At 36.6% G+C, this 15,585-nt stretch overlaps 1 protein-coding gene across 2 annotated transcripts in view; it reads right to left on the reverse strand.

Annotated features, from left to right (window-relative positions):
• Nucleotides 1-15,585, reverse strand: part of Graf (GTPase regulator associated with FAK) — a 573,290-nt gene that overhangs the window by 372,734 nt on the left and 184,971 nt on the right. The gene's annotated exons all lie outside the window — the stretch shown is intronic.

The raw sequence follows: 15,585 nt of genomic DNA on the forward strand, positions 1-15,585 counted from the left end.
TTCACTTTGCAGACTTGTAGCAGATTTATATAGAAGTATAACATCATCTGCATAAAGCAAAGAGCTGACATTAACATCTCCAATTTTGATATCAGGTTTAATGCCACTTTCCTTCATAATGTGATCCATATAGATAATGAATAAAAGAGGGGATAATGTACATCCTTCTCTCACACCAGATTTAACATTAAACCATCTTCCTATACTTCATTCAATTCTAACTGCCAACTTACAACTCAAATACAGACTAAGTATTGCTTGATATAATGCCCTATTGACACCATATAACTGTAGCATATTGAATATGCTTCTCTCTATCTTGGCACCTTGTCATATGCCTTTTCCAGATCGACAAAACTTAAATACAGATCTTTGTTATATTTCCATGATTTCTCAACTATTTGTCGTAAAGTGAAAATCTGATCCCAACAGCCTCTATTTGCCCTGAATCCAGCTTGTTCTTCACCAAGCTTTTCTTCCACAATCCTTCTCAAACGTTTCTCAAATATACTTGCATATATCTTGCCAGGAACACTCAGTAGAGAAATACCTCTAATTCTCACATTCAGTTTTATTTCCCTTTTTATATATAGGTACCTTGAGAGAGAGCTCTACTCCAATCATCTGGAATTTGTCCCTCTGTCCAGGCCTTCTAAACTATGCAGTGCAGCCACTGTAAGACTTTTATACCTCCATACTTGAGCATTTCTGGTCGAATATCATCTACTCATGCTGCCTTTCCACATTTCAGGCTTTTGGTGGCTTTTTCTACTTCAAGCATGGATATGTATTCCTCACTGCATGTCTGACCAGTGTTTTTTACCATGGCGATGTCATCACTGCATGTTTCATTTAGCAATCTTTTGAAGTAATTACTCCATACATCAAGGATAACTTTTTCTTCAGTTTTCATGTCACCTTTATCATCCTTAATTCCTTTTACAGCACTCTTTCCTCCATTTCTGAGCTTCTTCAACAACCTCCTGAATATCTTGCCACCTTCTTCATATTTATTTTCTATGTTCTTACCAAAGTCCTTCCAACTTTTGTTTAGCTAGTTTTACCCAGTTTTTAGTTTTCTTACATTTGTCTCTGTATTCTAAGAGCACAAGCTGACTTATTTGCCAGAAACTTTTGATTATGCTTTCTTCTTTTCTTTCACTGCCTCTTTAACTTCCTGTGTCCACCATGGAGTTCTGATTTTTCTATCCTTGCGAACAACCTCACCAAATGCCTCTCTGGGCTGAATCAACCAATGTTTTTTTCAGGGCTTACCATTGAATCTCTAAGGTTTGGTTTCTGTTCTCAAACTCATTCATTTTTTTTTTCAATCATGTTTGTGTATTTTAGTCTACAGTTCACATCTGAGAGCTGCTCAACTTTTATTCGCTTTAAAACTTTCTTAGATGTTCTTTTCAATACAAAATTCAATTTTATCCTGCTCAAGACTAAATAGTGATCACTTCCAATTTCAAATCCTCTGTACACTCTGGTATCCTACACCAGGGAGAAAACATCACTATAATGGGACTTTTCTTATTCCTTGCCTCTTTTTTCCATGTGAATTTGTGCCCATTTTTATGTTGGAACATAGTGTTAGTAATAACCAGTCCATGTCCTGAGCAGAAATCCAACAGGTATTTACCATTATTATTAGCTTTGCTCTTTTCTCCAAATTTTCCCAAAATATTTTTTTATGTCTGACAATCATTTCCTACTCTGCTATTTAGATCCCCAACAAGGACCAACTTTTCCTTTTTCATTGTGTCAGTTGCTTTCTCTATATCCTCATAAAATTCCTCCACTTCTACCTTAGAAGAACCTTCTGTGGGACCATAGGCTCAAATAGGTCTCATTGTCCAGTTCTCCATTCTCATATTTGCCCACATCACTCTACTTGAGACTGCCTGCCATTCAAGAAGATTAGCTCGTATTTAATGTCGAATACTATGGCTACTCCTTCTCTTCCTTGATTGTCATTGCCTGAATATAACATTTTGTATTTATTGCTCAGAAAGATCTCGCCAGTTTTTGCCTTTTTTGTTTGTCACCCCTATTACGTCGATCTGTTACTTATCCAATTCCTCAGCTAGCTCCATTTCTTTGCCATTCAGGCTTCTTATGTTGATAGTACCGATCTTGAACTCTGGTGATGTTGAGTTGGGGTGGGTTTTAAGATTTGTTCCAGTCGCTGACTTTTCGCTGTTTGCCCTGGTTCCCTGGCAAAAACAACGGAGTCTTGTTTAACTGGGCGATGCCCCAGCCAGCATGAAATTCTGTTATGTTGTACCATCATTTTTTATTTTGGTTTAAGACAATAAGAATACAATTTGGTCAGCTAAATCCCAAATTGCCAGCCCATCATTGTTCGTTCAGTATCCAGGTAAATATCTAACAATGCGTATCACAAGAAGGTTTGGAATGGACATTAGGTCTGAAGCCCTGATCGGTTCTCTGCATTCCTTTAAAGGCTATATAGCGGTCTCCTCTCAGACCCTTAAACACACCTTTCTTCTGGATTGTTTAAACCGTTATTTTTTATTTTTGTCCTGATTTATTTGTAAACCATGGCTTAAGCTTTCCCGTTCTAATTGATTTAGAATGGATTTTAATTCCTGTTCATTTGTTGCTATTATCACTGTGTCATCTGCATATCATAGGTTAGTGATTGTTTGGCCACCTAATTTAATGCCTCCACACTTTTCTAGAGATCTTTTCATTATAGTTTCGCTGTAAAGGCTGAATAGTAATGGTGAGAGTATGCATTTCTTGTCTTGATCCTTTTTCAAATTGGAATGCAGGGGACACTTAGTTTTCAATTCTTATTGTTGCTTGATTTCCTTGATATACATTCTTTATGAGGTTACTAGATGGTTTGGTATTCCTGATTCTACCATGATATCCCACCTCCTACAGTCAAAGGCCTTGGAGTAATCTATAAAGCATAGATAAATGCTCAAGTTGAATTTCCTTGCTTTTCTGTTATTTTTCTGATGTTAGATATACGATATCTAGTTCCTCGACCTTTTCTGAATCCTGCTTGTTCTTCTGAGATCTGATGGTCTATAAAACTTTGTAATTTTTCCTTAATAATGTGTAGTAAAATCTTGCTGGTATGTGAGATAAGGGCAATGGTGCAGTAGTTTACACATTTGTTGTGATTGCCTTTTTTTTTGAAGATTGGGATAATGGTGGAACTAGTCCAGTCATTTGGCCATATTCCAGTCATCCAGATTTTGTTGCATAAATCATGTATCCAGTTGACTGCATTCTCTCCAAGGTTTTTCAGCCAGTATTGAATCAGGACCTGGGGCTTTGTTATTCCTTAATTTTTTGATTGCTTGTTTTACTTCACTTTTGAGGATCTCTGGCTCCATTTCTTCATCTTCTTGTTGAATAGCTGGGTCATTGTAAAGCTCGGTGCAATACTTTTTCCATCTTCTGGCTATGTCATTAGTATCGTTTAAGATCTTGCCGTTTTCCTCTGCAATTGTATTAAGTTTTGGTTTGAATATCAGAGTTAAACAGTTCTTTTCCATATTCTTTCCAACTTTTTATGATGCTATCTTGTGTTTCTAGTAGTATAGCAGTATTTTTCCATTTTGATCTTTTACATAGGAAGCATTGCTTGAACATTAACTGTTCAAGGCCAAATCAGGGAAAAACAGGATCATACATCACACACACACTGCCACCTCTGAATTTCATAGTTGGGGTTATGCACTCGGGTAAGTAATGTTCACTGGGCATCCACCACACCTATTCATCTGCTCAGTAGAGGGTGTAGCACGAGTTGCTGCTCCATAGCATAGCGTTCCAAGCTTTCACATACCACTGTAGATGCTCTTTGTACCACTGAAGACGATGCAGTGTTGGCTTGAGTAATTTGGAGCTTGCATATTGCAGTACCACCAATGAAACCCATGTTGTGAATCTCAGTTCTGAATGTTTTTTGTGCAGATTCACGTTACAGTCAATGCTCGACATATTGGCTGGCAAATGGCTGACATATTATTCTTCGTAGCACCCTTATGTTCGGTGAGTGTGTGTGTGTGGGGGGGGGGGTCATCCACTGTGGGTAGCACTTGCAGTTGACTCCAAATGCCTCCATCTAAGTATGGTATCACTGACTGTTGACCTGGGATGACCCAATTTTTTGACAATTAGCTGAACAGATAGGCCTGCAACATGGTATCCTATCATAACACCTCTTTCAAACTCAATCAGTTCCCAACTTGTGGCCATCTCCTGCACTGACTTGGAAGAATCATATTCCTTCGATTTATACTGGCTACAAACACATGCCTCACTGAAATAAATCTTGCCCATTGGGGTGTCTGTTGACCTCTTTCCAAGCATGCATATATATATATATATATATATATATATATATATATATTATATATGTGTGTGGAGAGAGAGAGATAACGTCACTAGCATTACAAATCACAATGGAGTCGCATGTTTATGAACTGTACTGAGAAAAAAGTGTTCAAACCTTGTATTGTTCAATACTTTTAATAGCTATTATTAAAAAAAAAAAAAAATTAGAAACAGTTGTTCTTTAATTGTGAATGGGTGTTTAAATTTTCTCAGTTTATTTTTGTTCGGTAAGTCAGCAGTGCAAAAATGTTCAGCTTCAGATAATGCAATTAATCTGTTTCATCTTCCTTCTTTCCTTCGTGTTTTTCACTGTTGATTTTTTTAACAAATTTGTTATAACATTATTAGACATATGAAGAGCCAAAAGCTTCAATTCGGCGACATATAACTTGTTTAAGTTAAGGGATATACCATATCGTTTCTTAGCCGAATAAGAAACTCAAAGAGTTTCATGCCGAATATAGTAGAAACTATATAAAGTTCGGCGATTCCAAGCGTAAGCAAATACCTGGATACTGCAGCAACTGACCCTTAAGGTAGTGCAAGCTGAGGCAACTCATGTCTAAGGTGGAGCAAGTTCCGATCACTATTCTTGATATTTACCCATAATGTGAACTTAGCTCCTAGGAGCTGTATTACTGTTCTACATTATGAGAGAAGGTCACTACCCAGACCAGTTTCGACCTTTATTGAGGTCTCATCAGTGAGTAGGTAGACCTACTCACTGATGAGACCTGAGTTGTCTCAGCTTGCATTACCTTAAGGGTCAGTTGCTGCAGTATTCAGGTATTTGCTTATGCTTGGAATCGCCGAACTTTATATAGTTTCTACTACATTCGGCATGAAACTCTTTGAGTTTCTTATTCGGCTAAGAAATGATATGGGATATATATCCCTTAACTTAAACAAATTTGTTATAACTATTACTTAATTTATTTCAACATTACTAAACACCTGTATATTTATTTAGGTGTATAACATCACCTCCATAAAATATATAGTTAAATTTAATAATCTGATTTACTGATATAGTATCAGGCCTAATGCTTTCATTTTTCATTCTTAATAGAATTCATATACAGTTACACCCCAAGTTACGTAAGTAATGCGTTCCATAAACCTTTACGTAACTTGAATTTGTAAATTACACACATACAATAAAATGTTCAATGGCTACTCATACTGCTGTCTAACATTAATTTTTTTTGCCATTAATCAGATATTTTTCATTTTTGAGGTGATTAAAAAAAATTCAATTATAAAAAATTTATCAATTGTATTTGAATAATATACATACTGTAAATATGAAAGTATGAAAAATACATAATATAAAAGAATATAAAAACAAACTGAAATACTGTATTCACTTTTCAAATAAAAAAATGTCTTGTGACGGCTAAGTTAGCTGTTCTAAGGAATGCTGTTCTGCAGGAAGTTTTACCCCTTTCGATGTTAAAGGCTGAGGGTAGTCTGGATCGTCTGAGTTGTCATCTTGACTTTGTTTTGAACGGTATCTCACAAACATGTGTAGAGTAGATTGTGTGGCCAAACGCTTCCTGTCCTCATAGATGGCCTTGTAGCTAGACATATTGGAATAGATACGGCGGCTAACATTTTCGAACCACTCAGTGTTTCGGTCCATCAATTCTAATTTTGCTAACACCAGGTCTATCAAGTTAAAAACCTTGGCTAGTCCCTTTGTTGTAAATTTCTTTATGTCTGGCAGTTCAATCAGCTTAGTATTTTCTTCAGATTTTCGGAATGCCTCCACTGAATAAGGTCATCATAGCCTTCTCCTGGATAATCAGTAAACTTAACAGTATCCCTCTCGGGGGACCCTGTAACCCATAGAGAGCGCGTCCCCTAGATGGAGGATAGCGGAACCCACCATGTGTGTGTGCATATATATGGTGGGGTGGTCCGAATATACTGAATAAGGATTCGTGGACCAACAGGGCCATAATGGGCAATCATCTTGATTGTAAGGGAAGCGGCACTCCCATGGACCCCTAACTGGATCTATCCTCTCCTTCTACTTTGAGGAAGATCCACTTACTTTAATTTTTCCTATAAGGCCTTATCAGCCAACCCTTCTTATTTTATGACCCTTATGCTATTAGAGTGCTCGAGGGCCATGGGGGTCTTTTCATTTCTGGCCTTACAACTATGCCCTCTCTATAAACCTTACTATAATTCTTCTATAATCTACTCTTTCCCCTTCAATATACCCTATTCCTCCTATGGGTTTAAATTCGGAAGAAGGCTAGTTCAGAAACCTTAAGGTAGCAGCCCTACCACTGAACTATTCCATCGTCAGGCTAGTCCCCTGACATGAAGAACATAATCCTAGTTGTAAGCTGACAGAAAAAGATAATCAGACTGAATCTATGGAAAATGACCCTGGAATGGAAAAGGTAAAACAGAAATGGAAACGACAAAATATAATACACATAGCAAACTGGAATGTAAGAGGAATAGCATATAAAGAAATAGAATTAGACCAGTTATTAAATGAAAGAAATTTTAAAATAGCGGTAATCACTGAAACAAAAAAGAAATTAAAAGGAACTATGAGAACTGAAAATTTTAATGTGATATACAGTGGAGTCGACAGAGACCAAAGAGCACAAGCAGGAGTCATGATTTGGATTCATAACTCCCTTTTAAAACAGTTAAAACATTATAAATTATGGAATGAAAGAATAATAGAAGCTAGATTAAAAATAGATAGAGGCTATTTAACAATAATTGGTTTATATGCGCCAGAAGAAGGAAGAGAACAGGATAATACTGATTTTTATAATCAGCTACAAAACATATATAATAAAATAAATAAAAATGATTACATAATTTTAGCAGGAGACTTAAATGCAAGAATTGGAAACATGAAAATTAATAATAATATAGGAATACATGGAGAACACAGAACACTATTAAAGCACATTAAAATTTAATAGACTGCAGTATGGCATCTGCAACTTTCATTAGTGAACAGTCATTAAAGATGACTATACGTGTAGAATGTGCTAGTATACAGAACATATACACTGGTGTCCAAAACTTAAGGATGAACACTATTTCTGAAGATTCTATCTGATTTAATTTAGATGGGTTGGGTCTTCTCCTCCTAATGAGGAGTCATGGCAAAATAATGCAGCAGGCACGCCACTCCTTTGCTGCATCTCTAATTGAGGTATTCATGGCTGTAGTCCGTGTGTGTTCACAGGGCTGGTTTGCCTGCTTGCAGGATGAAAAAACCCCAGCTAAACTGGGGGGGGGGGGAGACCCTACTGCCCAAAATCAGCTAACTTGGCTATGGCTGAGGAAGATCCTGAAGCTCCTCACGTCTCTGACAGGAATCGAACCTAGGACACTCCTTCCCCAGGCATATGGTTGCGAAGTGCATGGCCACTAGGCTAACCGTGCAGACTTTCTCAAGATTACAACCACAAATTCAGATGAATCAGCTTGTGGCAATTTGTATAACTGATGACTTCAAGTGGAAAGTGGGCACACATTCAAATCTTCGAATTACAAGCAAAGGCATCGCATGGCATCACTCAACAGGATAAAAGGCAAAAGGCTACACTAATCAAATTGTGTTTGAAGGAAGCTCTTTTCATGAAGAAATAAAGTTGCAGACTTGGATGTCTTGTAATGTCTCAAAGACATCATCTAGATCATAGGTGGCCAACAGCAGGCTGGCGAGCTGCATGTGGCCCGTAACATGATTTTGTGCGGCCCACGGCAGGATAAAAACTACATTAAATCATATGTATTATCAATATAGCTATTAGTTGTGACTGCAGATTTTCTGATTGATATACTAGTTATATTCATTATTTCTGATGATGGAAACAATTTATATTCTCAACACAGAATCAAAATTACTTTAAAAAGATTACTCAATTTATAAAATCTACTGCTTCTCTGTGTGAGTTGTAGTGGGAGTGGTAGATTTCTATGCACAACGCATCATTGAAAGTCACTTGCTCTGCTCTGGTTACAGTGATCAGTTTCAGAAATTCCGTTTCAAGTATTTTATATTGTTCTCCAAGTAGTAAAATGATTTAACAAATATAGTAATTCAATACATATAACTATTGCCTTGAAAAAATGCAGTTTATTTTTATTCTGTCTAAAAGTGTGCAACCCGTGACGTTACTACTCATCGTAATATTGGCCCTCATATAGAATGAAGTTGGCCACGCCTAATCTAGATGATTTCATGCAGAGAAGAATTATTGGAAAGCTTTAAGAAAGATGCAGAATTACTGATATTTCCATAGAGTTTGAAATCTCTAGTGCTCTATCCAGGCTCTGGGCAGAAGCTCAAACTAATGGAATGTATTTCAGGTGTTTCCTAAGAGGTCATCTTCACCCTACATGGTGCATACAAATAGACTTTTTAGTTATAATAGCAAAATGTAATCAACCTACAACAGTAGGTCAGCTTGCAATTTGACCCCATTCAAGCACAGGGACACAGATATCTCAACAAACTGTGGCAAGAAGGCCTATATGTCCAAAGGCCTGTGGTCTGCATCCCTTTATCCATAGTTCATCGGAGAGCATGTTTTCAGTGGTGTTGTATCTATAACAATCGGACATGACACCAATGGGCTAATGTACTCTTTACAGATGAGAGTTGTTTTAGTTCTTCCTGATTCAAGATGACACTTGATCTGGAGTGAAAGTGGTACTGCTTACCATCACTTGAATGTTCTTGAAAGGGATAGATATAGTGGTGCTAGGGTCATGGTATGGAGAGGCAATGTGCTTAATAGATGCATTGAGCTACAAGTACTGGGAGGAAAAAAGGAACTATGACGGTGAAAGAAATTGGAACTAAGTTCTTCAACGTCATTTTCAATTGCTCTGCAGTGCTGTAGACAAACAATTAATTTTTATGGATGATAATGTCACCACATCGTACATGAGCAGTGGAGATACTTCTGGAGACCAAGAATATTAATCAAATCGAGTGACCAACACACTCCCCATATTAACCCCATAGAACATGTTTGGGAAACAATAGGGAGACTCATTGCTGCTCAAAATACCCTTCCAGAATATAAACAAGGCCTTATCTTTGCTCTGAAGGAGAAGTGAGCCAGTTTGCCTCAAGAACTCCTGAGTCACTTGGTGCTAAGCATGGTAAGTCATTGTAAGAATTGCATCACAGTTTGGGATAGACATATTCCATAATGAAATGACACTCTCTCTCTCTCTCTCTCTCTCTCTCTCTCTGCATAGTTTTCTGTAAACAGTATACATTAATCCTATGTCCCTAGGAAATTTGTAATTTTAATGCATTGCAATTTAATTTGTACAAAATTTATAATATATTTTTTGTGTAATATAATTTATTAGTATGCTGGCAATAAATTTATATTCAAATTTGGCTAAAGTCATGAAATTTGTGCTGGCCTGGTTGGCCAAGTGGTTAGCATATTCGCCTCTCCAGCCAAAAGGCTGCGGGTTCGAATCCTGTCATGGGCATGGATGTTTGTGATTGTCTGTGAAAATACTAGTGGTGGTGGTAGTGGGTAATAGATGACATTGGAATAGATGATGCAGTTCGCTGAAGTTGGTTGATTGAGTGGTGGAGACAGAGAAATGCAGAGTAGGTGCCCTCCCTCGATGAATCTTTGGACTCCTTAGAGATATTACATAATAATAATAATAATAAAATGTAGTTTGTCCATAGGCTTGACACTAGTGTATTTGCATAATTTAAAAAATTCAGAAACTGTTCTGTCCATAAAAGCCTTCATAGCCCAGTCAGTTTCCATGGTTAGAAAGATTAGGCGTGAATCCTATCTAGGATGGTAGGTATCTTTATGATGGCTTTTTAATTGAAAGTGTCAGTTGGTCTCATATATGGTGAAAAACTTTAGTTTCCTCCTAAAAACTTCTTTTTTTTTAATCCAGAACACATGCAACTATCAGCCATAATGCACTATGCAGTTAGGATTAACTACCTCTTAGAATATTAATTAGGTATCAAAGAAGACAAGTTACATGAATGTAAAAGGTTACTGAGCCTATTATAAGAGGGGGAAGGGGAGTATGTAAGGGTAAAAGCTGTATAACTAGGAGGAGACCTCCATGTAGACTTTTAAAGAATGCAGAGAACCAACAGAGGCTTCTGACCTAATGTCCAATCTTCATCTACTCGTGGTACACCTTTTAGGTATCTACCTAGATACTGAACAAATGAGGATCAGCTGGCAATTTGGGATTTAGCCAACCAAACCGTATTCTGACTGGCTTAAACTTCAATGGAAAATTATGGCACAACATGACAGAATTTCATGGAACTTTTGATATGCTTTCTTCTTCTTTTCCTTGACTATCTCTAACTTGCTGAGTACACCATGGAGTCCTGATTTTTCTATCCTTGCAGATTACCTCACCACATGCCTCTGGCTGAATCAATAAGTGTTTTCTTCAGGATTTGCCAATGGATTTCCAAGGTTATTTTCTTGTTATCAAATTCATTCATTTTTAATTCAATGATGTTTGTTTATTTCAGTCTACAGTTCACATCTGGCAGTTGCTCAATTCTGATTCGTTTCAAACCTTTCTTACACACTCTTCTTTTCAATATGAAATTCAATTTTATTCTCCTCAAAATTAAATAGTAATCACTTCCTATTTCAAATCCTCTGTATCCTCTTGTGTCCTGAACCAGTGTGAAAACATTGATATCAACTATGACATAGTCAGTGAAACTTATTTCTTGCATGTTCTCTACATGTGAATTTGAACACATTTTAATACTGTAACATGATGTTAGTAATAAGATGTTGGAAGTTTTTTCCCACTTGGTTCGACTGTGATAAATTTAGTTTAATCCTTTATCCAAGTGTAAGCAAACAAAGTTTGCACCTGAAGTATCTACAGGACCAAGGCAACTCATGATAAAGGTGGACTAAGCTTTCATCACTTGTCTTAGTATCTCCCATAATGCAAAGCACATCTCGTGGACATACATAATACATCTAGCATTATATATCTCCTTGTGGACATGTATAATGCTATGCATTAAAGGAAGGGCTACTACCCAGATTGGTTTTGACCTTTACTGAGGTCTCGTCATATTTACCTATATGAATTGCCAAAAGGTGTCTCACCTTATTATTAAATTACTCTGGATTTAGAGAAAGATGTTGGAAGTTTTTTCCACTTGGTTAGACTATAATAAATTTAGTTTAATCATTTATCCAAGTGTAAGCACACAAAGTATTTGCCTGAAGTATAGGTAAATATAGATAAACTCGTATAGGTAAATATGACTTCTCCATTACTTCCACCTTAGTATCACCACGTCTGAGTCTGGCTCCCACTAACGAGACCTCAATAAAGATCGAAACCAGTCTGGGTAGTGGCCTTTCCCTTAATGCATAGCATTATACATGTCTGCAAGGAGATATGCTTTGCATTATGGGGGATGCTAAGACAAGTGATGAGAGCTTAGTCCACCTTTACGAGTTGCCTCAGTCCTGTAGATACTTCAGGAGCAAACTTTGTTCGCTTACACTTGGATAAAGGATTAAACTAAATTTATTATGTTAGTAATAATTAGTCCATGTTCTGAGCAGAAATCCAACAGGTACTTACCAATATTATCAACACTGCTCTTTTCTTCAAATTTTCCCAAAACATCCATATGTGTCTGGTAATCAGTAATCATTTCCTACTGTGCTGTTTAGCCACCTTTTCATTGTATCAGCTGCCTTCTCTGATGCCTTGAAAAATTCCTCCACTTCTTCCTTAGTAGAACCTTCTGTGGGACCATAAACACAAATAAATCTCATTGTCCAGTTTCTGATTCTGATATTAGCCCCAATCACTACATGATATTGCCTGTCATTCAAGAAGATTATCCTCAAATTTAGTGTTTAATATTATAGCTAGACATTATTTAATATTATAGCTATCTTTTTCCCTGATTGTTATTGCCTGAATATAATATCTTGTATCAGCTGCTTAGAAAAATCTTACATGTTCTTGTCTTCTTTGTCTCAGTCATGCCTATTATATAGAACTGGTACTTATCCAATTCTTCTGCTAGTTCCATTTCTTTTCTGTTGATGGTGCCAATCTTGATCTCTGCTGATGTTGAGTGGGATTTGTTTTAGTATCTGACTTTTTTTTGCTGTGCACCCTAGTTCCCTGATGAAAACAATCAGGGCCTTGTTTAACTTGGAGATGCCCCAGCTGGCATGAAATTTCATCATGTTGTATCATTATTTTGTGTTATGGTTTAAGCCAATAAGAATAGAATTTGATCAGCTAAATCCTAAATCACCAGCCCATCCTTGTTCCTTCAGTAACCAGGTAGATACCCAACACGGTGCAGCATTAAAAGGTGAGGATTGGACATCAGGTTAGAAGCCCTGGTTGGCTCTCTGCATTTCTCAAAAGGCAGCGTGGAGGTCTCCTTCCAGTTATTCAGCCTCAAATTTAAGCACCCCTCAATAATTCATTAGTAGTCTTATAACATTGAAGATATGAAATTTTAATAAGTTTATAAGTGTTTTTTTTTTTAAAACATAAATCCCTCCCACAACAGGTTGTAAATGTAATGCATGTATTGGTATTATAAGCAGTCAAACAACAATAACAACAACCATGGGTTCAAAGGCTGTAGGTGTCTAATGCCATCTTGATATGATTCGTCCAATGCATTCCATTTCGTGCAGAGTTTCTGCATCATTTGACGATATCATTGCCCCCATTCTCTGTTTGGTCTGCCTTTTGAAAATTCTGTTCTTTCCTTCAATCATCCCAAAAAGCAGCATTTTTAATTTCCTCTCATCATTCATTCTACATATATGGAGAAATGGATGTAATTTCCTTTCGATTATTTTCTGGATCATGTTTTCCTTTGGTTGTATTCAATCTACAGATTTCCCCATTGTTCACTTTCTGGATCCAGCTTATTCTTAAGATCTTTCTATATCACTTCCTCTCGAATGCTAATATCCTCTTTTCAGGTTCTCTCAGAAATACCCAGGAACATCCATAGAGCATGCTGCTGAAGATATCAGGTTTCCCAATATGTAGTTTAGTGGGTATCTTTATAGCTCGGCTCTTTCATATTTTGTCCATGGCTTTTAAGATAGCTGTTGCTCTGACTATTCTAATTTTTCCGTCTTTTTTTTGGGTCTAAGTCATGCGTCATCCAAGATGTATGAAGTGTTCCACATTTTCTAGTTTTGAAATCCTTCTATGGTAACTTTGGTCAGTAACTCCTGTTGTCCGAATATCACTGTTTTAGTTTTTTCAAAACTGACATTCAGTCCATATCTTTTTCCTTCTGCATATAGTGTTTGCAGTGTCTGTTCCAACCTTGCTGCATCTTCTTCAATCAGGACGATGCCATCTGAAAAGCAGAAGTATTTTATTCTCATTCCATTCATTGAAATGCCTCCACCTTTTTCTTTAATCTTATCTAGTGTTCTTCCCAGATGTGTGATGAAGATGATTGGTGATATTGGGTCTCCTTGTCTTGTGCCTTTACTAGTGGCAAACCAATCTCCAGTCACACCTGCTATCCCGACTGTTGCTTGTGCTTGGCTGTTTATATCTTTCAATGGGCAGATCAATTTATTATCAAAGACTTTTTGGAAGTCCACAAAACAGCAGTATATCTTTTTGTTCTTTCTTTGAGCTTTCTCTGCTATTAGTCTTATTGTGACTATTTGTTGGACTGTACTTCGATCTTTTCGAAATCTGGCTTTCTCATCAGGAAGATGTGCCTCCATATGACATTTCAGGTGTTCTGTAAGTATTTTCATCAGAACTTGCCAAGATGACTCATTAGTGCAATAATTCGGCAATTGGTGCATTCTAAAGCACTGCCTTTCTTATGAAGAAAGGCCAAGACCGATTTTTTTCCACTCTTTGGGGAGGGCATACCCTGATCTCTATATTTCACAACTAATTCCCTCCCTCCCCCATATTTTAGCATCTCATTATTCTGGTTATGACAATTATGTTGTCATCTCCAGGACTTTTGTTGTTCTTCAGATGTTTTATAGCCTTACTCACCTCTTCTTCCAAGATGCCATTTTCAAAGATCTCTGCTGGTGGAGAGATTGCTTTAGTTCTTTGATTACTTCTATTGCAGTATTATTTCGTTGATTTTTATATAGTTCACTGCAATATCTTGTCCATCTGTATACGATTTCAGTCTTGTCCATCAATATTTTATCAACTTCATCTCTGACTGCTAGTAATCTTGTTTGTCACTTTCTATTGACATTTCTTATAAGTTTATAGACCTCTCTAGTTTTGTGTTCCCCATAGTACTTTTCAATATCTTTGCATTGGTCCTCCAGCCATTTGGCTTTATCAGATCTTGCTGCTTTCCATACTTCATTGCAATTTTGATGGTATAACTCATCTGCTGCCTCTGAATTATCTCTTTTAAGTTTCAGTTCTGTTTTCTCTTATACCAATTTCAGGGTTCCCTGAGTTATTCTTGATGATCCACTTTTTTTTTTTTAGTACTGTAGTCAGTTGTTCTGCTCTTGTATTTATACAGTCATATCTTGCTAATCCGAACTAATAAAATCGTGCTTGTTCAGATTAGCGAATTTTCCCACAAGAGACAACAATAACTAGCATTTAAGACTAAAATAATCAGATTCTAATGGTACATCAATTTAATTCTGTAAATAAATGAAATAACTGATAGAAAAAAAGCTACTGTACTATAATGTAAAACAAAAAATAATACGGTACACAAGTAAAAAATTTAATTTCTATGTACCTGCACTATATTATTGTGTAAAAAATATCACTTTCTTGCACACAACACAAAAAATTTTTTTTTTGTTTTGTGTTATTTTGTGATACCAATATGAAAAGTCACTGATTTTCTTTTGCTTCTTGGAAGCTAAACTTTTTTTGGAATGCTTCTTCTCTGAGCTGCATTAGCAACATATTAGCAACAAAATTTTGTGGAATGGAGTTTCATTCTGCTTAGCCCATTCTATACACATATTAAAACTGTCAGCTGCCTCTTCATGTTTTATTTTTTTTTTTCTTTGAGTTCGTCATCATCATCGTCTTCTAATTCATTCTGTAGTGTCATATTTTAAATCGCAGTTCGAATTACTGGAGGGTTTGGACTAAAGAGGTTCGGATTAGCGATATACCACTGTATTTTGTTTTTCACTTGTGGTC

The sequence above is a fragment of the Typopeltis vanoorti genome, chromosome 7, assembly GCF_054136105.1.
Source record: "Typopeltis vanoorti isolate ZY-2024b chromosome 7, IOZ_Tvanoo_1.0, whole genome shotgun sequence".
In the NCBI taxonomy this organism is placed as follows: Eukaryota; Metazoa; Arthropoda; class Arachnida; order Uropygi; family Thelyphonidae; genus Typopeltis; species Typopeltis vanoorti.